Source organism: Anopheles funestus, unplaced genomic scaffold, assembly GCF_943734845.2.
Source record: "Anopheles funestus unplaced genomic scaffold, idAnoFuneDA-416_04 scaffold_52_ctg1, whole genome shotgun sequence".
In the NCBI taxonomy this organism is placed as follows: domain Eukaryota; kingdom Metazoa; phylum Arthropoda; class Insecta; order Diptera; family Culicidae; genus Anopheles; species Anopheles funestus.
The window spans coordinates 61,593-86,948 of record NW_026045341.1 but is presented as its reverse complement, the minus strand read 5'-3'; positions in this window follow the sequence as shown (position 1 = coordinate 86,948).

Below are 25,356 nucleotides of genomic sequence, written 5' to 3'. Positions count from 1 at the left end.
AAGACACCTTAGCCAAGTCACCTTAGCCAAGACAGCTTAGCCAAGACACCTAAGCCAAGACACCTTAGCCAAGACACATTAGCTAAGACACCTTAGCCAAGACACCTCAGCCAAGACACATAAGTCAAGACACATTAGCCGAGACACATTAGCCAAGACACATTAGCCAAGACACATTAGCCGAGACACCTTAGCCAAGACACATTAGCCAAGACACATTAGCCAAGACACCTATGCCAAGACACCTTAGCCAAGACACCTTAGCCAAGACACATTAGCCAAGACAACTTAGCCAAGACACCTTAGCCAAGACACATTAGCCGAGACACCTTAGCCAAGACACCTTAGCCAAGACACATTAGCCAAGACACCTTAGCCAAGACACCTTAGCCAAGACACCTTAGCCAAGACACCTTAGCCAAGACACCTTAGCCAAGACACCTTAGCCAAGACACATTAGCCGAGACACATTAGCCAAGACACATTAGCCGAGACACATTAGCCAAGACACCTTAGCCAAAGCACCTTAGCCAAGACACCTTAGCCAAGACACCTAAGCCAAGACACCTTAGCCAAGACACATTAGCTAAGACACCTTAGCCAAGACACCTTAGCCAAGAAACATAAGTCAAGACACATTAGCCGAGACACATTAGCCAAGACACATTAGCCAAGACACATTAGCCGAGACATATTAGCCGAGACACATTAGCCGAGACACATTAGCCAAGACACATTAGCCAAGACACCTTAGCCATGACACATTATCCAAGACACATTAGCCAAGACACCTTAGCCAAGACACATTAGCCAAGACACCTTAGCCAAGACACATTAGCAAAGATACCTTAGCCAAGACACATTAGTCGAGACACATTAGCCGAGACACATTAGCCAAGACACCTTAGCCAAGACACATTAGCCGAGACACATTAGCCAAGACACATTAGCCAAGACACCTTAGCCAAGACACCTTAGCGAAGACACCTTAGCCAAGACACATTAGCCAAGACACATTAGCCAAGACACCTTAGCCGAGACACCTTAGCCAAGACACATTAGCTAAGACACCTTAGCCAAGACACATCAGCAAAGACACCTTAGCCAAGACACCTTAGCCAAGACACCATAGCCAACACACATTAGCCAAGACACCTTAGCCAAGACACATTAGCCAAGACACCTTAGCCAAGACACCTTAGCCAAGACACCTTAGCCAGGACACATTAGCCAAGACACATTAGCCAAGACACATTAGCCAAGACACATTAGCCAAGACACATTAGCCAAGACACCTTAGCCGAGACACCTTAGCCAAGACACATTAGCCAAGACACATTAGCCAAGACACATTAGCCAAGACACATTAGCCAAGACACCTTAGCCAAGACACATTAGCCAAGACACCGTAGCCAAGACACCTTAGCCAAGACACCTTAGCCAAGACACATTAGCCAAGCCACATTAGCCAAGACACATTAGCCAAGACACCTTAGCCAAGACACATTAGCCAAGACACATTAGCCAAGACACCTTAGCCGAGACACCTTAGCCGAGACACCTTAGCCGAGACACCTTAGCCAAGACACCTTAGCCAAGACACCTAAGCCAAGACACCTTAGCCAAGACACCTTAGCCAAGACACATTAGCCAAGACACATTAGCCAAGACATATTAGCCGAGACACCTTAGGCAAGACACCTTAGCCAAGACACCTTAGCCAAGACACATTAGCCAAGACACCTTAGCCAAGACACCGTAGCCAAGACACATTAGCCAAGACACCTTAGCCAAGACACATTAGCCAAGACACATTAGCCAAGACATATTAGCCAAGACACCTTAGCCAAGACACATTAGCCAAGACACATTAGCCAAGACACCTTTGCCAAGACACATAAGCCAAGACACCTTAGCCAAGACTTATTAGCCAAGACACATTAGCCAAGACACCTTAGCCAAGACACCTTAGCCAAGACACCTTAGCCAAGACACCTTAGCCAAGACACCTTAGCCAAGACACCTTAGCCAAGATGCATTATCCAAGACACCTTAGCCAAGACACCTTAGCCAAGACACCTTAGCCAAGACACATTAGCCAAGACACATTAGCCAAGACACCTTAGCCAAGACACATTAGCCGAGACACATTAGCCAAGACACCTAAGCCAAGACACCTTAGCCAAGACACATTAGCTAAGACACCTTAGCCAAGACACCTCAGCCAAGACACATAAGTCAAGACACATTAGCCAAGACACATTAGCCAATACACATTAGCCAAGACACCTTAGCCAAGACACATTAGCCGAGACACCTTAGCCAAGACACCTTAGCCAAGACACCTTAGCCAAGACACATTAGCCAAGACACATTAGCCAAGACACATTAGCCAAGACACCTTAGCCAAGACACCTTAGCCAAGACACATTAGCCAAGACACCTTAGCCAAGACACATAAGCCAAGACACCTTAGCCAAGACACATTAGGCAAGATACATTAGCCAGGACACCTTAGCCAAGACACCTTAGCCAAGACACCTTAGCCAAGACACCTTAGCCAAGACACCTTAGCCAAGATGCATTATCCAAGACACCTTAGCCAAGACACCTTAGCCAAGACACATTAGCCAAGACACATTAGCCAAGACACATTAGCCAAGACACCTTAGCCAAGACACCTAAGCCAAGACACCTTAGCCAAGACACATTAGCCAAGACACCTTAGCCAAGACACATTAGCCAAGACACCTTAGCCAAGACACATTAGCCAAGACACCTTAGCCAAGACACCTAAGCCAAGACACCTTAGCCAAGACACATTAGCTAAGACACCTTAGCCAAGACACCTCAGCCAAGACACATAAGTCAAGACACATTAGCCAAGACACCTTAGCCAAGACACCTTAGCCAAGACACATTAGCCAAGACACATTAGCCAAGACACATTAGCCAAGACACCTTAGCCAAGACACCTTAGCCAAGACACCTTAGCCAAGACACATTAGCCAAGACACATTAGCCAAGACACATTGGCCAAGAAACATTAGCCGAGACACCTTAGGCAAGACACCTTAGCCAAGACACCTTAGCCAAGACACCTTAGCCAAGACACATTAGCCAAGACATCTTAGCCAAGATACATTAGCCAAGACACCTTAGCCAAGACACATTAGCCAAGACACCTTAGCCAAGACACATTACCCAAGACACATTAGTCAAGACACCTTAGCCAAGACACATTAGCCGAGACACATTAGCCAAGACATATTAGCCAAGATACATTAGCCAAGACACATTAGCCAAGACACATTAGCCAAGACACATTAGCCAAGACACACAAGCCAAGACACATTAGCCAAGACACATTAGCCAAGACACATTAGCCAAGACACATTAGCCAAGACACATTAGCCAAGACACATTAGCCAAGACACATTAGCCAAGACACATGAGCCACGACACCTTAGCCAAGACACCTTAGCCAAGTCACCTTAGCCAAGACAGCTTAGCCAAGACACCTTAGCCAAGACGCATTAGCCAGGACACCTAAGCCAAGACACCTTAGCCAAGACATCTTAGCCAAGACACATTAGCCAAGACACATTAGTCAAGACACATTACCCGAGACACCTTAGCCAAGACACCTTAGCCAAGACACCTTAGCCAAGACACCTTAGCCAAGACACCTTAGCCAAGACACCTTAGCCAAGACACCTTAGCCAAGACACATTAGCCAAGACACATTAGCCAAGACACCTTAGCCAAGACACATTAGCCAAGACACATTAGCCAAGACACATTAGCCAAGACACATTAGCCAAGACACATTAGCCAAGACACATTAGCCAAGACACACAAGCCAAGACACATTAGCCAAGACACATTAGCCAAGACACATTAGCCAAGACACATTAGCCAAGACACATGAGCCACGACACCTTAGCCAAGACACCTTAGCCAAGTCACCTTAGTCAAGACAGCTTAGCCAAGACACCTAAGCCAAGACACCTTAGCCAAGACACATTAGCCGAGACACCTTAGCCAAGACACATTAGTAAAGACACATTAGCCAAGACACATTAGCCAAGACACCTAAGCCAAGACACCTTAGCCAAGACACCTTAGCCAAGACACATTAGCTAAGACACCTTAGCCAAGACACCTAAGCCAAGACACATTAGCCGAGACACCTTAGCCAAGACACCTTAGCCAAGACACATTAGCCAAGACACCTTAGCCAAGACACCTTAGCCAAGACACCTTAGCCAAGACACCTTAGCCAAGACACATTAGCCGAGACACATTAGCCAAGACACATTAGCCAAGACACATTAGCCAAGACACATTAGCCAAGACACCTTAGCCAAGACACCTTAGCCAAGACACCTTAGCCGAGACACATTAGCTAAGACACCTTAGCCAAGACACCTTAGCCAAGACACCTTAGCCAAGACACCTTAGCCAAGACACCTTAGCCAAGACACATTAGCTAAGACACCTTAGCCAAGACACCTTAGCCAAGACACATTAGCCGAGACACCTTAGCCAAGACACATTAGTAAAGACACATTAGCCAAGACACCTTAGCCAAGACACATTAGCCAAGACACCTTAGCCAAGACACCTTAGCCAAGACACCTTAGCCAAGACACCTTAGCCGAGACACATTAGCGAAGACACATTAGCCAAGACACATTAGCCAAGACACCTTAGCCAAGACACCTAAGCCAAGACACCTTAGCCAAGACACATTAGCCAAGACACATTAGTCAAGACACATTAGCCGAGACACATTAGCCAAGACACCTTAGCCAAGTCACCTTAGCCAAGACAGCTTAGCCAAGACACCTTAGCCAAGACGCATTAGCCAGGACACCTAAGCCAAGACACCTTAGCCAAGACATCTTAGCCAAGACACATTAGCCAAGACACATTAGTCAAGACACATTACCCGAGACACCTTAGCCAAGACACCTTAGCCAAGACACCTTAGCCAAGACACCTTAGCCAAGACACCTTAGCCAAGACACATTAGCCAAGACACATTAGCCAAGACACATTAGCCAAGACACATTAGCCAAGACACATTAGCCAAGACACATTAGCCAAGACACACAAGCCAAGACACATTAGCCAAGACACATTAGCCAAGACACATTAGCCAAGACATCTTAGCCAAGACACATTAGCCAAGACACATTAGCCAAGACACCTTAGCCAAGACACCTTAGCCAAGACACATTAGCCAAGACACATTAGCCAAGACACATTAGTCAAGACACATTAGCCGAGACACATTAGCCAAGACACCTTAGCCAAGTCACCTTAGCCAAGACAGCTTAGCCAAGACACCTTAGCCAAGACGCATTAGCCAGGACACCTAAGCCAAGACACCTTAGCCAAGACATCTTAGCCAAGACACATTAGCCAAGACACATTAGTCAAGACACATTACCCGAGACACCTTAGCCAAGACACCTTAGCCAAGACACCTTAGCCAAGACACCTTAGCCAAGACACCTTAGCCAAGACACCTTAGCCAAGACACCTTAGCCAAGACACATTAGCCAAGACACATTAGCCAAGACACCTTAGCCAAGACACATTAGCCAAGACACCTTAGCCAAGACACCTTAGCCAAGACACCTTAGCCAAGACACCTTAGCCAAGACACATTAGCCGAGACACATTAGCCAAGACACATTAGCCAAGACACATTAGCCAAGACACATTAGCCAAGACACCTTAGCCAAGACACCTTAGCCAAGACACCTTAGCCGAGACACATTAGCTAAGACACCTTAGCCAAGACACCTTAGCCAAGACACCTTAGCCAAGACACCTTAGCCAAGACACCTTAGCCAAGACACATTAGCTAAGACACCTTAGCCAAGACACCTTAGCCAAGACACATTAGCCGAGACACCTTAGCCAAGACACATTAGTAAAGACACATTAGCCAAGACACCTTAGCCAAGACACATTAGCCAAGACACCTTAGCCAAGACACCTTAGCCAAGACACATTAGCCAAGACACCTTAGCCAAGACACATTAGCCGAGACACCTTAGCCAAGACACATTAGCCAAGACACATTAGCCAAGACACCTTAGCCAAGACACATTAGCCAAGACACATTCGCCAAGACACATTAGCCAAGACACATTAGCCAAGACACCTTAGCCAAGACACATAAGCCAAGACACATTAGCCAAGACACCTTAGCCAAGACACCTTAGCCAAGACACCGTAGCCAAGACACCTTAGCCAAGACACCTTAGCCAAGACGCATTAGCCAAGACACCTAAGCCAAGACACCATAGCCAAGACACCTTAGCCAAGGGAAGGAAACATGGCGAAGTGAACTTCTTCGTCACACAATTTCTCTCCGGTCATGGCTGTTTCAGGAACTACCTGCATAGATTCCGACATGCCGCTTCACCACGATGCCCAGCATGCGGGGACGTAGATGAGACAGCTGAACACGTTTTGTTCTACTGTCCCAGATTTGCTGAGGAGCGCCAGCAATTGAGCGACAAGTGCGGAACGGCAGTGAACGCGTCGAACATCCTGCAAGTGATGTTGCAGAGTGCAGATCTGTGGAAGGCAGCTGAAACGGCGATGCGATCGATTCTGGTGAAACTGCAGAAACAGTGGCGACAAGATCAACGGTTTGGTCTCGCATGAGTGTGTGCTGTGCTGTGTATGTGATGTCCAGTGTTGTGTTGTGTTGTGAAAAAAAAAAAAAAAAAAAAACAAACAAAAGTGTTGCTTGTTGCTAGCGCGTATCATAAGACAGACTGAGTGTCACAGCACTGCCCCTCCCATGAAGTAATACCGCGAGGTGATTCCGTGGGAGGGTGCACAGGGTTCAAGGAGAGTTTTTTACTGGGTAAAAATCCCATGTCCCCCATTGTGGGTGTCTTTCGAAGATTTTAAACTCCTTGTAAAAAAAAAAAAAAAAAAAAAAAAAAAAAAAAAAAAAAAAAAAAAACCTTAGCCAAGACACATTAGCCAAGACACCTTAGCCAAGACACATTAGCCAAGACACCTTAGCCAAGACACATTAGCCAAGACACATTAGCCAAGACACCTTAGCCAAGACACATTAGCCAAGACACCTTAGCCAAGACACCGTAGCCAAGACACATTAGCCAAGACACCTAAGCCAAGACACCTTAGCCAAGACACCTTAGCCAAGACACATTAGCCAAGCCACATTAGCCAAGACACATTAGCCAAGACACCTTAGCCAAGACACATTAGCCAAGACACATTAGCCAAGACACATTAGCCAAGACACATTAGCCAAGACACCTTAGCCAAGACACATTAGCCAAGACACCTTAGCCAAGACACATTAGCCAAGACACATTAGTCAAGACACATTAGCCACGACACATTAGCCAAGACACCTTAGCCAAGACACCTTAGCCAAGACACATTAGCCAAGACACCTTAGCCAAGACACATTAGCCAAGACACCTTAGCCAAGACACATTAGCCAAGACACATTATCCAAGACACATTAGCCAAGACACCTTAGCCAAGACACCTTAGCCAAGACACCTTAGCCAAGACACATTAGCCAAGACGCATTAGCCAAGACACCTAAGCCAAGACACCTTAGCCAAGACACCTTAGCCAAGACACATTAGCCAAGACACATTAACCAAGACACATTAGCCAAGACACATTAGCCAAAACACATTAGCCAAAACACATTAGCCAAGACACATTAGCCAATACACCTTAGCCAAGACACATTAGCCAAGACACCTTAGCCAAGACACATTAGCCAAGACACCTTAGCCAAGACACCTTAGCCAAGACACATTAGCCAAGACACATTAGCCAAGACACCTTAGCCAAGACATATTAGCCAAGACACCTTAGCCAAGACACATTAGCTAAGACACCTTAGCCAAGACACCTTAGCCAAGACACATTAGCCGAGACACCTTAGCCAAGACACCTTAGCCAAGACACATTAGCCAAGACACCTTAGCCAAGACACCTTAGCCAAGACACCTTAGCCAAGACACATTAGTCGAGACACATTAGCCAAGACACATTAGCCAAGACACCTAAGCCAAGACACCTTAGCCAAGACACCTTAGCCATGACACATTAGCTAAGACACCTTAGCCAAGACACCTTAGCCAAGACACCTTAGCCAAGACACCTTAGCCAAGACACATTAGCCAAGACGCATTAGCCAAGACACCTAAGCCAAGACACCTTAGCCAAGACACCTTAGCCAAGACACATTAGCCAAGACACATAAGCCAAGACACATTAGCCGAGACACCTTAGGCAAGACACCTTAGCCAAGACACCTTAGCCAAGACACCTTAGCCAAGACACATTAGCCAAGACACCTTAGCCAAGACACATTAGCCAAGACACCTTAGCCAAAACACATTAGCCGAGACACCTTAGCCAAGACACCTTAGCCAAGACACCTTAGCCAAGACACCTTAGCCAAGACGCCTTAGCCAAGACACATTAGCCAAGACACATTAGCCAAGACACATTAGCCAAGACACATTAGCCAAGACACATTAGCCAAGACACATAAGCCAAGACACCTTAGCCAAGACACATTAGCCAAGACACATTAGCCAAGACACCTTAGCCAAGACACCTTAGCCAAGACACCGTAGCCAAGACACCTTAGCCAAGACACCTTAGCCAAGACACATTAGCCAAGACACATTAGCCAAGACACATTAGCCAAGACACCTTAGGCAAGACACCTTAGCCAAGACACCTTAGCCAAGACACCTTAGCCAAGACACCTTAGCCAAGACACATTAGCCAAGACACCTTAGTCAAGACACATTAGCCAAGACACATTAGCCAAGACACATTAGCCGAGACACCTTAGGCAAGACACCTTAGCCAAGACACCTTAGCCAAGATACATTATCCAAGACATATTAGCCAAGACACATAAGCCAAGATACATTAGCCAAGGCACATTAGCCAAGACACATTAGCCAAGACACCTTAGCCAAAACACCTTAGCCAAGACACATTAGCCAAGACACATTAGTCAAGACACATTAGCCGAGACACATTAGCCAAGACACCTTAGCCAAGACACATTAGCCAAGACACCTAAGCCAAGACACCTTAGCCAAGACACATTAGCCAAGACACCTTAGCGAAGACACCTTAGCCAAGACACCTTAGCCAAGACACATTAGCCAAGACACATTAGCCAAGACACCTTAGCCAAGACACATTAGCCAAGACATCTTAGCCAAGACACATTGGCCAAGACACATTAGCCAAGACACCTTAGCCAAGACACATAAGCCAAGACACATTAGCCAAGACACATTAGCCAAGACACATAAGCCAAGACACATTAGCCGAGACACATTAGCCAAGACACATTAGCCAAGACACATTAGTCAAGACACATTAGCCAAGAATCCTAAGCCAAGACACCTTAGCCAAGACACATTAGCCAAGACACCTTAGCCAAGACACATTAGCTAAGACACCTTAGCCAAGACACCTTAGCCAAGACACCTTAGCCAAGACACCTTAGCCAAGACACATTAGCCAAGACGCATTAGCCAAGACACATTAGCCAAGACACCTTAGCCAAGACACCTTAGCCAAGACACATTAGCCAAGACACATTAGCCAAGACACATTAGCCGAGACACCTTAGGCAAGACACCTTAGCCAAGACACCTTAGCCAAGACACCTTAGCCGAGACACCTTAGCCAAGACACCTTAGCCAAGACACATTAGCCAAGACACCTTAGCCAAGACACCTTAGCCAAGACACCTTAGCCAAGACACATTAGCCAAGACACCTTAGCCAAGACACCTTAGCCAAGACACATTAGCCAAGACACCTTAGCGAAGACACCTTAGCCAAGACACCTTAGCCAAGACACATTAGCCAAGACACATTAGCCAAGACACATTAGCCAAGACATCTTAGCCAAGACACATTAGCCAAGACACATTAGCCAAGACACCTTAGCCAAGACACCTTAGCCAAGACACATTAGCCAAGACACATTAGCCAAGACACATTAGTCAAGACACATTAGCCGAGACACATTAGCCAAGACACCTTAGCCAAGTCACCTTAGCCAAGACAGCTTAGCCAAGACACCTTAGCCAAGACGCATTAGCCAGGACACCTAAGCCAAGACACCTTAGCCAAGACATCTTAGCCAAGACACATTAGCCAAGACACATTAGTCAAGACACATTACCCGAGACACCTTAGCCAAGACACCTTAGCCAAGACACCTTAGCCAAGACACCTTAGCCAAGACACCTTAGCCAAGACACCTTAGCCAAGACACCTTAGCCAAGACACATTAGCCAAGACACATTAGCCAAGACACCTTAGCCAAGACACATTAGCCAAGACACCTTAGCCAAGACACCTTAGCCAAGACACCTTAGCCAAGACACCTTAGCCAAGACACATTAGCCGAGACACATTAGCCAAGACACATTAGCCAAGACACATTAGCCAAGACACATTAGCCAAGACACCTTAGCCAAGACACCTTAGCCAAGACACCTTAGCCGAGACACATTAGCTAAGACACCTTAGCCAAGACACCTTAGCCAAGACACCTTAGCCAAGACACCTTAGCCAAGACACCTTAGCCAAGACACATTAGCTAAGACACCTTAGCCAAGACACCTTAGCCAAGACACATTAGCCGAGACACCTTAGCCAAGACACATTAGTAAAGACACATTAGCCAAGACACCTTAGCCAAGACACATTAGCCAAGACACCTTAGCCAAGACACCTTAGCCAAGACACATTAGCCAAGACACCTTAGCCAAGACACATTAGCCGAGACACCTTAGCCAAGACACATTAGCCAAGACACATTAGCCAAGACACCTTAGCCAAGACACCGTAGCCAAGACACATTCGCCAAGACACATTAGCCAAGACACATTAGCCAAGACACCTTAGCCAAGACACATAAGCCAAGACACATTAGCCAAGACACCTTAGCCAAGACACCTTAGCCAAGACACCGTAGCCAAGACACCTTAGCCAAGACACCTTAGCCAAGACGCATTAGCCAAGACACCTAAGCCAAGACACCATAGCCAAGACACCTTAGCCAAGGGAAGGAAACATGGCGAAGTGAACTTCTTCGTCACACAATTTCTCTCCGGTCATGGCTGTTTCAGGAACTACCTGCATAGATTCCGACATGCCGCTTCACCACGATGCCCAGCATGCGGGGACGTAGATGAGACAGCTGAACACGTTTTGTTCTACTGTCCCAGATTTGCTGAGGAGCGCCAGCAATTGAGCGACAAGTGCGGAACGGCAGTGAACGCGTCGAACATCCTGCAAGTGATGTTGCAGAGTGCAGATCTGTGGAAGGCAGCTGAAACGGCGATGCGATCGATTCTGGTGAAACTGCAGAAACAGTGGCGACAAGATCAACGGTTTGGTCTCGCATGAGTGTGTGCTGTGCTGTGTATGTGATGTCCAGTGTTGTGTTGTGTTGTGAAAAAAAAAAAAAAAAAAAAACAAACAAAAGTGTTGCTTGTTGCTAGCGCGTATCATAAGACAGACTGAGTGTCACAGCACTGCCCCTCCCATGAAGTAATACCGCGAGGTGATTCCGTGGGAGGGTGCACAGGGTTCAAGGAGAGTTTTTTACTGGGTAAAAATCCCATGTCCCCCATTGTGGGTGTCTTTCGAAGATTTTAAACTCCTTGTAAAAAAAAAAAAAAAAACCTTAGCCAAGACACATTAGCCAAGACACCTTAGCCAAGACACATTAGCCAAGACACCTTAGCCAAGACACATTAGCCAAGACACATTAGCCAAGACACCTTAGCCAAGACACATTAGCCAAGACACCTTAGCCAAGACACCGTAGCCAAGACACATTAGCCAAGACACCTAAGCCAAGACACCTTAGCCAAGACACCTTAGCCAAGACACATTAGCCAAGCCACATTAGCCAAGACACATTAGCCAAGACACCTTAGCCAAGACACATTAGCCAAGACACATTAGCCAAGACACATTAGCCAAGACACATTAGCCAAGACACCTTAGCCAAGACACATTAGCCAAGACACCTTAGCCAAGACACATTAGCCAAGACACATTAGTCAAGACACATTAGCCACGACACATTAGCCAAGACACCTTAGCCAAGACACCTTAGCCAAGACACATTAGCCAAGACACCTTAGCCAAGACACATTAGCCAAGACACCTTAGCCAAGACACATTAGCCAAGACACATTATCCAAGACACATTAGCCAAGACACCTTAGCCAAGACACCTTAGCCAAGACACCTTAGCCAAGACACATTAGCCAAGACGCATTAGCCAAGACACCTAAGCCAAGACACCTTAGCCAAGACACCTTAGCCAAGACACATTAGCCAAGACACATTAACCAAGACACATTAGCCAAGACACATTAGCCAAAACACATTAGCCAAAACACATTAGCCAAGACACATTAGCCAATACACCTTAGCCAAGACACATTAGCCAAGACACCTTAGCCAAGACACATTAGCCAAGACACCTTAGCCAAGACACCTTAGCCAAGACACATTAGCCAAGACACATTAGCCAAGACACCTTAGCCAAGACATATTAGCCAAGACACCTTAGCCAAGACACATTAGCTAAGACACCTTAGCCAAGACACCTTAGCCAAGACACATTAGCCGAGACACCTTAGCCAAGACACCTTAGCCAAGACACATTAGCCAAGACACCTTAGCCAAGACACCTTAGCCAAGACACCTTAGCCAAGACACATTAGTCGAGACACATTAGTCAAGACACATTAGCCAAGACACCTAAGCCAAGACACCTTAGCCAAGACACCTTAGCCATGACACATTAGCTAAGACACCTTAGCCAAGACACCTTAGCCAAGACACCTTAGCCAAGACACCTTAGCCAAGACACATTAGCCAAGACGCATTAGCCAAGACACCTAAGCCAAGACACCTTAGCCAAGACACCTTAGCCAAGACACATTAGCCAAGACACATAAGCCAAGACACATTAGCCGAGACACCTTAGGCAAGACACCTTAGCCAAGACACCTTAGCCAAGACACATTAGCCAAGACACCTTAGCCAAGACACATTAGCCAAGACACCTTAGCCAAAACACATTAGCCGAGACACCTTAGCCAAGACACCTTAGCCAAGACACCTTAGCCAAGACACCTTAGCCAAGACGCCTTAGCCAAGACACATTAGCCAAGACACATTAGCCAAGACACATTAGCCAAGACACATTAGCCAAGACACATTAGCCAAGACACATAAGCCAAGACACCTTAGCCAAGACACATTAGCCAAGACACATTAGCCAAGACACCTTAGCCAAGACACCTTAGCCAAGACACCGTAGCCAAGACACCTTAGCCAAGACACCTTAGCCAAGACACATTAGCCAAGACACATTAGCCAAGACACATTAGCCAAGACACCTTAGGCAAGACACCTTAGCCAAGACACCTTAGCCAAGACACCTTAGCCAAGACACCTTAGCCAAGACACATTAGCCAAGACACCTTAGTCAAGACACATTAGCCAAGACACATTAGCCAAGACACATTAGCCGAGACACCTTAGGCAAGACACCTTAGCCAAGACACCTTAGCCAAGATACATTATCCAAGACATATTAGCCAAGACACATAAGCCAAGATACATTAGCCAAGGCACATTAGCCAAGACACATTAGCCAAGACACCTTAGCCAAAACACCTTAGCCAAGACACATTAGCCAAGACACATTAGTCAAGACACATTAGCCGAGACACATTAGCCAAGACACCTTAGCCAAGACACATTAGCCAAGACACCTAAGCCAAGACACCTTAGCCAAGACACATTAGCCAAGACACCTTAGCGAAGACACCTTAGCCAAGACACCTTAGCCAAGACACATTAGCCAAGACACATTAGCCAAGACACCTTAGCCAAGACACATTAGCCAAGACATCTTAGCCAAGACACATTGGCCAAGACACATTAGCCAAGACACCTTAGCCAAGACACATAAGCCAAGACACATTAGCCAAGACACATTAGCCAAGACACATAAGCCAAGACACATTAGCCGAGACACATTAGCCAAGACACATTAGCCAAGACACATTAGTCAAGACACATTAGAAAAGAATCCTAAGCCAAGACACCTTAGCCAAGACACATTAGCCAAGACACCTTAGCCAAGACACATTAGCTAAGACACCTTAGCCAAGACACCTTAGCCAAGACACCTTAGCCAAGACACCTTAGCCAAGACACATTAGCCAAGACGCATTAGCCAAGACACATTAGCCAAGACACCTTAGCCAAGACACCTTAGCCAAGACACATTAGCCAAGACACATTAGCCAAGACACATTAGCCGAGACACCTTAGGCAAGACACCTTAGCCAAGACACCTTAGCCAAGACACCTTAGCCGAGACACCTTAGCCAAGACACCTTAGCCAAGACACATTAGCCAAGACACCTTAGCCAAGACACCTTAGCCAAGACACCTTAGCCAAGACACATTAGCCAAGACACCTTAGCCAAGACACCTTAGCCAAGACACATTAGCCAAGACACCTTAGCGAAGACACCTTAGCCAAGACACCTTAGCCAAGACACATTAGCCAAGACACATTAGCCAAGACACATTAGCCAAGACATCTTAGCCAAGACACATTAGCCAAGACACATTAGCCAAGACACCTTAGCCAAGACACCTTAGCCAAGACACATTAGCCAAGACACATTAGCCAAGACACATTAGTCAAGACACATTAGCCGAGACACATTAGCCAAGACACCTTAGCCAAGACACATTAGCCAAGACACCTTAGCCAAGACACCTTAGCCAAGACACATTAGCCAAGACACCTTAGCGAAGACACCTTAGCCAAGACACCTTAGCCAAGACACATTAGCCAAGACACATTAGCCAAGAAACCTTAGCCAAGACACCTTAGCCGAGACACCTTAGCCAAGACACATTAGCCAAGACACCTTAGCCAAGACACATTACCCAAGACACCTTAGCCAAGACACATTAGCCAAGACACATTAGCCAAGACACATTCGCCAAGACACATTCGCCAAGACACCTTAGCCAAGACACGTTAGGCAAGACACGTTAGCCAAGACACCTTAGCCAAGACACCTTAGCCAAGACACATTAGCCGAGACACATTAGCCAAGACACATTAGCCAAGACACATTAGTCAAGACACATTAGCCAAGACACCTAAGCCAAGACACCTTAGCCAAGACACCTTAGCCAAGACACCTTAGTCAAGACACATTAGCTAAGACACCTTAGCCAAGACACCTTAGCCAAGACACCTTAGCCAAGACACCTTAGCCAAGACACATTAGCCAAGACGCATTAGCCAAGACACCTTAGCCAAGACACCTTAGCCAAGACACCTTAGCCAAGACACATTAGCCAAGACACATTAGCCCAGACACCTTTGGCAAGACACATTAGCCAAGACACCTTAGCCAAGACACCTTAGCCAAGACACATTAGCCAAGACACCTTAGCCAAGACACATTAGCCTAGTCACCTTAGCCAAAACACATTAGCCAAGACACCTTAGCCAAGACACCTTAGCCAAGACACCTTAGCCAAGACACCTTAGCCAAGACACCTTAGCCAAGACGCCTTAGCCAAGACACAATAGCCAAGACACATTAGCCAAGACACATAAGCCAAGACACCTTAGCCAAGACACATTAGCCAAGACACATTAGCCAAGACACCTTAGCCAAGACACCTTAGCCAAGACACCGTAGCCAAGACACCTTAGCCAAGACACCTTAGCCAAGACACATTAGCCAAGACACCTTAGCCAAGACACATTAGCCAAGACACATTAGCCGAGACACATTAGCCAAGACACCTTAGCCAAGACACATTAGCCAAGACACCTTAGCCAAGACACCTTAGCCAAGTTACCTTAGCCAAAACACATTAGCCAAGACACCTTAGCCAAGACACATTAGCCAAGACACCTTAGCCAAGACACCTTAACCAAAACACATTAGCCAAGACACCTTAGCCAAGACACATTAGCCAAGACACATTAGCCAAGACACATTAGCCAAGACACCTTAGCTAAGACACCTTAGCCAAGACACCTTAGCCAAAACACATTAGCCAAGACACATTAGCCAAGACACATTAGCCAAGACACCTTAGCCGAGACACATTAAACAAGACACCTTAGCCAAGACACATTAGCCGAGATACCTTAGCCAAGACACATTAGCCAAGACACATTAGCAAAGACACATTAACCAAGACACATTAGCCAAGACACCTTAGCCAAGACACATTAGCTAAGACACCTTAGCCAAGACACCTTAGCCAAGAAACCTTAGCCAAGACACCTTAGCCAAGACACATTAGCCAAGACACATTAGCCGAGACACATTAGCCAAGACACATTAGCCAAGACACCTTAGCCAAGACACATTAGCCGAAACAGATTAGCCGAGACACCTTAGCCAAGACACCTTAGCCAAGACACATTTGCCAAGACACATTAGCCAAGACACCTTAGCCAAGACACATTAGCCAAGACACCGTAGCCAAGACACATTAGCCGAAACAGATAAGCCAAGACACCTTAGCCAAGACACCTTAGCCAAGACACCTTAGCCGAGACACCTTAGCCAAGACACATTAGCCAAGACACCTTAGTCAAGACACCTTAGCCAAGACACCTTAGCCAAGACACCTTAGCCAAGACACCTTAGCCAACACACCTTAGCCAAGACACCTTAGCCAAAACACCCTAGCCAAGACACATTTGCCAAGACACATTAGCCAAGACACATTAGCCAAGACACATTAGCCAAGACACATTAGCCAAGACACCTTAGCCAAGACACATTAGCCAAGACACATTAGCCAAGACACATTAGCCAAGACACCTTAGCCAAGACACCTTAGCCAAGACACCTTCGCTTAGACACCTTAGCCAAGACACATTAGCCAAGACACCTTAGCCAAGACACATTAGCCAAGACACCTTATCCTAGACACCTTAGCCAAGACACATTAGCCAAGACACATTAGCCAAGACACTTTAGCCAAGACACATTTGCCAAGACACATTAACAAAGACACATTAGCCAAGACACCTTAGCCAAGACACATTAGCCAAGACACCTTAGCCAAGACACCTTAGCCAAGAAACATTAGCCGAGACACATTAGCCAAGACACATTAGCCAAGACACATTAGCCGAGATACATTAGCCAAGACACATTAGCCAAGACATCTTAGCCAAGACACATTAGCCGAAACAGATTAGCCAAGACACCTTAGCCAAGACACCTTAGCCAAGACACATTTGCCAAGACACATTAGCCAAGACACCTTAGCCAAGACACATTAGCCAAGACACCTTAGCCAAGACACATTAGCCGAAACAGATAAGCCAAGACACCTTAGCCAAGACACCTTAGCCAAGACACCTTAGCCAAGACTCCTTAGCCAAGACACCTTAGCCAAGACACCTTAGCCAAGACACCTTAGCCAAGACACATTAGCCGAAACAGATTAGCCAAGACACCTTAGCCAAGACACCTTAGCCAAGACACATTAGCCAAGACACATTAGCCAAGACACATTAGCCAAGACACCTTAGCCAAGACACATTAGCCAAGACACATTAGCCAAGACACATTAGCCAAGACACCTTAACCAAGACACCTTAGCCAAGACACATTAGCCGAAACAGATTAGCCAAGACACCTTAGCCAAGACACCTTAGCCAAGACACCTTAGCCAAGACACATTAGCCAAGACACATTAGCCAAGACACATTAGCCAAGACACCTTAGCCAAGACACATTAGCCAAGACACCTTAGCCAAGACACATTAGCCAAGACACATTAGCCAAGACACCTTAGCCAAGACACCTTAGCCAAGACACATTAGCCAAGACACCTTAGCCAAGACACCTTAGCCAAGACACATTAGCCAAGACACATTAGCCAAGACACATTAGCCAAGACACCTTAGCTGAGACACATTAGCCAAGACACATTAGCCAAGACACCTTAGCCAAGACACCTTAGCCAAGACACCTTAGCCGAGACACCTTAGCCAAGACACATTAGCCAAGACACATTAGCCAAGACACATTAGCCAAGACACCTTAGCCAAGACACCTTAGCCAAGACACATTAGCCAAGACACATTAGCCAAGACACCTTAGCCAAGACACCTTAGCTAAGACACATTAGCCAAGACACATTAGCCAAGACACATTAGCCAAGACACCTTAGCCAAGACACATTAGCCAAGACACATTAGCCAAGACACCTTAGCCAAGACACATTAGCCAAGACACCTTAGCCAAGACACCTTAGCCAAGACACCTTAGCCAAGACACATTAGCCAAGACTCATTAGCCAAGACACCTTAGCCAAGACACTTTAGCAAAGACACTGTTGCGAAGCGTATATCGCAACTCGTTTGTTTACGTTGTGGTATAGCTGCAGGGCCTTACAACAGCGATATCGTTGTAGGGTTTCGCAATGGGGGCGATGGTGGGACAGTGCTCACCATCATTATAGCAGCGGTTAGGATGGCGACGAAGGAAAACCCGATAAATAGGGCCGAAGGACGCGCCTTCGGCCTCTTTTAAGCGCGACAGTAGAGAACGAAACTAATTTGTGATCTCCCCTTTTCTAACTACACCGATAATAAATAGCTAGAAAACAGATCTACATTTTATGATCTCTCTGTGGCTGTAATCATTCACAACATTTCACAAATTAGTTATCACTTCTCAACGTTCGTTAGTTCGTAAACGCGTACGTAAATCTAAACGCGAGTAGTACGTGTAACTAGTAAAACGGTAGGGTCAACGATACGCGCGCGAAATTCCGCATATAAATCTCGCCACCAGGGAGTAGTGTTAATTCGCGAGTGAAGAAAAGTGTTAGTTGTGAGATGGAAAGAGCAACATTGGACAATAGTTGCGAGGAAGTTGCAGAGCTGCAGGAGCAGCAAGCGACAACGTCGGGCGCATTCCCTGAAAGGCGCGTGAGCGTCGTGGAAGAACCACCAAAGGACGGGGAAGTGTCACCGGTATTGCCTCGGAGGTTGCCTTCCTACCTGGAGGTAAGAAGGAAGCGTATCGAGCTTCAAAAGAAGGAGCTCAAGCTGGAAAACTCTCGGAAGGAGTATGAGCTTGAAAGGGCTCGGAAGGAGCTGGAGATCGAGCTGCGTGAGATCGAGCTCGAAGAAGATATTTCCGACGCAAGCAGCCAGGTGAGTGCTTACGTAGCAAAATCCGAAGCTTGGTTGCGAGATACGAGTCGCTTCGGAACGACGCCACCCGCTCGTTACCATGGCGACAATCATCGAAATGGCGGTGCGGGTCACCCACCTTCGACCCCAACCGCGACCGCGGGTGCGTGGGCATCACGCATTGCCCCAGCGCCGCTGCGGTATGGCAGGATGGCGGAAGACGCTAAAGGTCATCAACCCTTGACCCCTGCAACAACTCGATGTCCACCGGAGTACGATCGTACGTGGGCTGCGGACCAAGCAGCCGCACAAGAATGTGAGTATGCTGAGTGGAGGCGTGCGGTGGAGGATTCCATAAGGGTCCACCGTGAAAACAAGCTTGGGCAGCTTTACAAGCTTGAAGAGAAGACGGCTGCCAATTCGACAATGGAGTCGAAACCGGTGATGAAGGGCCGCGTGATGCCGTTGACACCAAGTCAAGAAGCAGCGCGCAAGGCTATCCCGAAGGAGCTTCCGGTGTTCCGGAAACGTTGAACAGTGGCCGTTGTTTATCGCGACGTACGAGCGATCTACGATACTGTGTGGGTTTAGCGACGATGAGAACCTCATACGTCTTCAACGGGCGCTTCGGGGACCAGCGTTAGAATCGGTGGACCATCTCATGCTGTTACCGGATGGTTTGGCCGGTGTGATCGAGATTCTGCGAACAGAATATGGTCGGCCGGATCTCATAGTGGATAGTTTGGTGGAGAAAGTTAGGAGGCTACCACCGGTTCGTACCACCGTTTGGAGACGCTTGCCACGTTTGGCAAAATGGTGCGAAAAATGTGTGCAACGATAGAGGCTTCCGGGTTGCATGATTACGACTGCAACGTGACGCTACTAAGAGAGTTGGTAGCGAAGCTTCCCGCTGAACGGAGTTTGGAATGGGCTCGTTATAAAATCAAATTGTCGCGGGAAACAATTAAGGAATTCGACAAACGGTTTTATGAGATTGCGGTGGCTGCGAGTGCCGCCTCGAAAACCATTGAGCGACCGACACGACCCGACGTGTCCTGATCACTACCGTTTGTGAATGGAGTAAGGAAGGCTCCCGCGCACGTAAACGTTCACAGCACTACGAAAAGAACGCCCTGTGTTTTGTGCCACGACTTTTGCCGCACGTTGGCTGATTGACATAAAGACATAAAGACGTTCGCGTTTATAGATGAGGGATCCTCGGCCACCTTCATTGATTGTAGACTGATTGAAGAATTGGGCATTGAAAGCAAGTCAAACTCCTTATGTTTGAAGTGGACGGACGATACCGTGCGGAACGAGTCCGATTCAAGAGAGGTCCAGCTGCGGATATCAGGCGCGCATCAGGGAGCAGTGGTGTTTAACATACGAAAGGCGCACACCTTGCAGGACCTGACGTTACCGGCGCAGACGCTACCGATCGCGAAGTTGGTGGAGCTTTGTCCGTACCTAAAAGGACTCCCCATTACATCCTATACTAATGTGGTACCGCGTGTTCTGATCGGCATCAACAATATTCACCTGGGTAAGCCGTTACGATGTGTGGAAGGTAATTTCAACGAACCAATCGCCGCCAAGACCAGACTGGGATGGACAGTGTTTGGTCCATGCCGCATACCGACATCCTCGAGCGCCACGACATACCATAACTTTCACCTGTGTGTCTGTAATGATAAAAATGATCAGAACCTAAACATGGCGCTTACGGAATACTTCTCTTTGGAGTCCATCGGGGTGAGCGCTCCGCGTAAACTTATGCCGAAAGAGGAAGAACGAGCGAACACAATGTTGAAAACCGGAACGCGCCTACTGGGAGATCGGTACGAGACCTGTTTGCTGTGGAAGTATGACGACGTGCGTCTTCCATGCAACCGCGAGATGGCACTCAAACGTCACATGTGCCTGAAAAGGAAATGCGATAAGGACCCGGGAGTAGCTAAGGCAATTAGCGAAAAGATGCGTGAGTACGCAGACAAGGGGTACATTCGACGTGTACCGGAAGAGGAGATCGCAGAAAGGAAGGAAAGGGACTGGTATTTACCAATTTTCCCAGTTTACAACCCGAACAAGCTCGGAAAGCTGCGTATGGTGTTTGACGCTGCTGCACAGGTACACGGGGTGAGCCTGAATACGTTCCTACTAGCCGGTCCGGACCAACTAGTGGGGCTGGTACAGGTGTTATATAAGTTCCGGGAGAATCGAATCGCCGTAACGGGAGACATCCGCGAAATGTTCTTCCAGGTAAGAATGAACCCCGCGGACCAACGAAGTCAACTGGTGTTCTGGGATGATGGCAGCAAGCGGAATGGTGAACCTAGCGTGTACGCCGTTTCTGTGATGACCTTTGGTGCAGCTCGCTCGCCTGCTGGGGCACACTTCGTTAAGAACCTGAATACGGAGAGGATCGCTGACCGTTTTCCACGAGCAGCGGAATGCATCAAATTCGAGCATTATGTGGACGATATGCTGGCCAGCGTCGAAACCGTGGAGGAGGCAGTTACCCTGGCGGAAGACGTACGATACGTCCATTCGCAGGGCGGGTTCGAGATCCGGAACTGGCTCTCTAATGCCAAGGAGGTCGTGCATAAGCTCCGGTGGGGAGCTAATAAGAAAATGTGTGTGGACATGAGTGCAGGACAAGGTACCGAGAAGGTTCTGGGTATGTGGTGGAATACCGAGAGTGGTGTGTTTACCTCCCGTATAAATCCGCGCATCGATGAGAAGCTGCTAACGGGTGGTAGACTCCCGACAAGACGCGAAGTGTTGAGCATCCTGATGATGATTTACGACCCTCTAGGATTTATTGGCCATTTCTTAATGTTCCTTAAGATACTCTTGCAGGACCTGTGGAGATCCGGAATCCATTGGGACTGTCCAATAACGTCGAACCACCTGCTACTAGGAAACCCTGACGGGAGCAAACAAGCCGTTTGTTTGGACGACTCACCGACAGCGATACGGACGTCGTGGGGTGCCCTGCAAGTGAACGCGGATATATTCTGGAAGCGGTGGATTGCAGACTACCTACCAACGCTCACCCGCAGGACGAAATGGTTCCACCCGGTGCCACCGATTAAAGAGGGAGACGTGGTGGTGGTCGTGGATGGGAACCTGCCTCGGAACACTTGGCCGATGGGACGTGTACTAGAAGTGACCCGTGCGAAGGACGGCCAGGTTAGGCGAGCGAAAGTGCGAACGGCAAGCGGGATTTTAGAAAGACCGGCAACGAAATTAGCGGTGCTAGATATTGTAGGGAGCAGTTAAGTGTACCGCGTGGGTTTTGACAGATCGATAGGAGAAACAAACGTTAGTTGAGTGTAACGCCCAGAGCGTTACACTGGTGGGGAGAATGTTGCGAAGCGTATATCGCAACTCGTTTGTTTACGTTGTAGTATAGCAGCAGGGCCTTACAACAGCGATATCGTTGTAGGGTTTCGCAATGGAGGCGATGGTGGGACAGTGCTCACCATCATTATAGCAGCGGTTAGGATGGCGACGAAGGAAAACCCGATAAATAGGGCCGAAGGACGCGCCTTCGGCCTCTTTTAAGCGCGACAGTAGAGAACGAAACTAATTTGTGATCTCCCCTTTTCTAACTACACCGACAATAAATAGCTAGAAAACAGATCTACATTTTATGATCTCTCTGTGGCTGTAATCATTCACAACACAAATAATGCTTTAAATACAAAAAAGACCAAAAAAAACAAAAAATAAATTCTTAAAATTTTGAAAATTTTCCCCTACTCCCCCCTTAGCTTTTTTGAGTAATTTTGCAAAAAAAAATAAATTGGTTCATTTTAATGCCAATTAATTGAAATACGTTTCTTTTCACTCAAATAATGCTTTAAATACAAAAAAGACCAAAAAAAAACAAAAAAATAAATTCTAAAAATTTTGAAAATTTTCCCCTACTCCCCCCTTAGCTTTTTTTGAGTAATTTTGCAAAAAAATTAAATTGATTTATTTTAATGCCAATTGATTGAAATACGTTTCTTTTCACTCAAATAATGCTTTAAATACAAAAAAGACAAAAAAAAAACAAAAAAATAAATTCTAAAAATTTTGAAAATTTTCCCCTACTCCCCCCTTAGCTTTTTTTGAGTAATTTTGCAACAAAAAAAATAAATTGATTTATTTTAATGCCAATTGATTGAAATACGTTTCTTTTCACTCAAATAATGCTTTAAATACAAAAAACACAAAAAAAAAACAAAAAAATTAATTCTAAAAATTTTGAAAATTTTCCCCTACTCCCCCTTAGCTTTTTTTGAGTAATTTTGCAAAAAAAATAAATTGATTTATTTTAATGCCAATTGTTTGAAATACGTTTCTTTTCACTCAAATAATGCTTTAAATACAAAAAAGACAAAAAAAAACAAAAAAAAATTCTAAAAATTTTGAAAATTTTCCCCTACTCCCCCCTTAGCTTTTTTGAGTAATTTTGCAAAAAAAAAAAAATAAATTGATTTATTTTAATGCCAATTGATTGAAATACGTTTTTTTTCATTGAAATAATGCTTTAAATACAAAAAAGACCAAAAAAAACAAAAAATAAATTCTAAAAATTTTGAAATTTTCCACCCCCTCCCCCCTTAGCTTTTTTTGAGTAATTTTGCAAAAAAAATAAATTGATTTGTTTTAATGCCAATTGATTGAAATACGTTTCTTTTCATTGAAATAATGCTTTAAATACAAAAAAGACCAAAAAAAACAAAAAATAAATTCTAAAAATTTTGAAAATTTTCCCCTACTCCCCCCTTAGCTTTTTTTGAGTATTTTTGCAAAAAAAAATAAATTGATTTATTTTAATTCCAATTGATTGAAATACGTTTCTTTTCACTCAAATAATGCTTTAAATACAAAAAAGACCAAAAAAAAACAAAAAAATAAATTCTAAAAAGTTTGAAAACTTCCCCCTCCCCCCTTAGCTTTTTTTGAGTAATTTTGCAAAAAAAAAATAAATTGATTTATTTTAGTGCCAATTGATTGAAATACGTTTCTTTTCATTGAAATAATGCTTTAAATACAAAAAAGACCAAAAAAAAACAAAAACATAAATTCTAAAAATTTTGAAAATTTTCCCCTACTCTCCCCTTAGCTTTTTTTGAGTAATTTTGCAAAAACAAAAATAAATTGATTTATTTTAATGCCAATTGATTGAAATACGTTTCTTTTCACTCAACTAATGCTTTAAATACAAAAAAGACCAAGAAATTACCAAAAAAAATATCCTTAAAATTTTGAAAATTTTCCGCTACTCCCCCCTTAGCTTTTTGGAGTAATTTTGCAAAAAAAAATAAATTGATTTATTTTAATGTCAATTGATTGAAATACGTTTCTTTTCATTAAAATAATGCTTTAAATACAAAAAAGACAAAAAAAAAATCTAAAAATTTTGAAAATTTTCCCCTACTCCCCCCTTAGCTTTTTTTGAGTAATTTTGCAAAAAATAAATAAATTGATTTATTTTAATGCCAATTAATTGAAATACGTTTCTTTTCACTCAAATAATGCTTTAAATACAAAAAAGACCAAAAAAAAAACAATAAATAAATTCTAAAAATTTTGAAAATTTTCCCCTACTCCCCCCTTAGCTTTTTTTGAGTAATTTTGCAAAAAAAAATTGATTTATTTTAATGCCAATTGATTGAAATACGTTTCTTTTCACTCAAATAATGCTTTAAATACAAAATAGACCAAAAAATTAACAAAAAATTAATTCTAAAAATTTTGAAAATTTCCCCACCCTCCCCCCTTAGCTTTTTTTGAGTAATTTTGCAAAAAAATTAAATTGATTTATTTTAATGCCAATTGATTGAAATACGTTTCTTTTCACTCAAATAATGCTTTAAATACAAAAAAGACCAAAAAAAAACAAAAAAATAAATTCTAAAAATTTTGAAAATTTTCCCCTACTCCCCCCTTAGCTTTTTTTGAGTAATTTTGCAAAAAAAATAAATTGATTTATTTTAATGCCAATTGTTTGAAATACGTTTCTTTTCACTCAAATAATGCTTT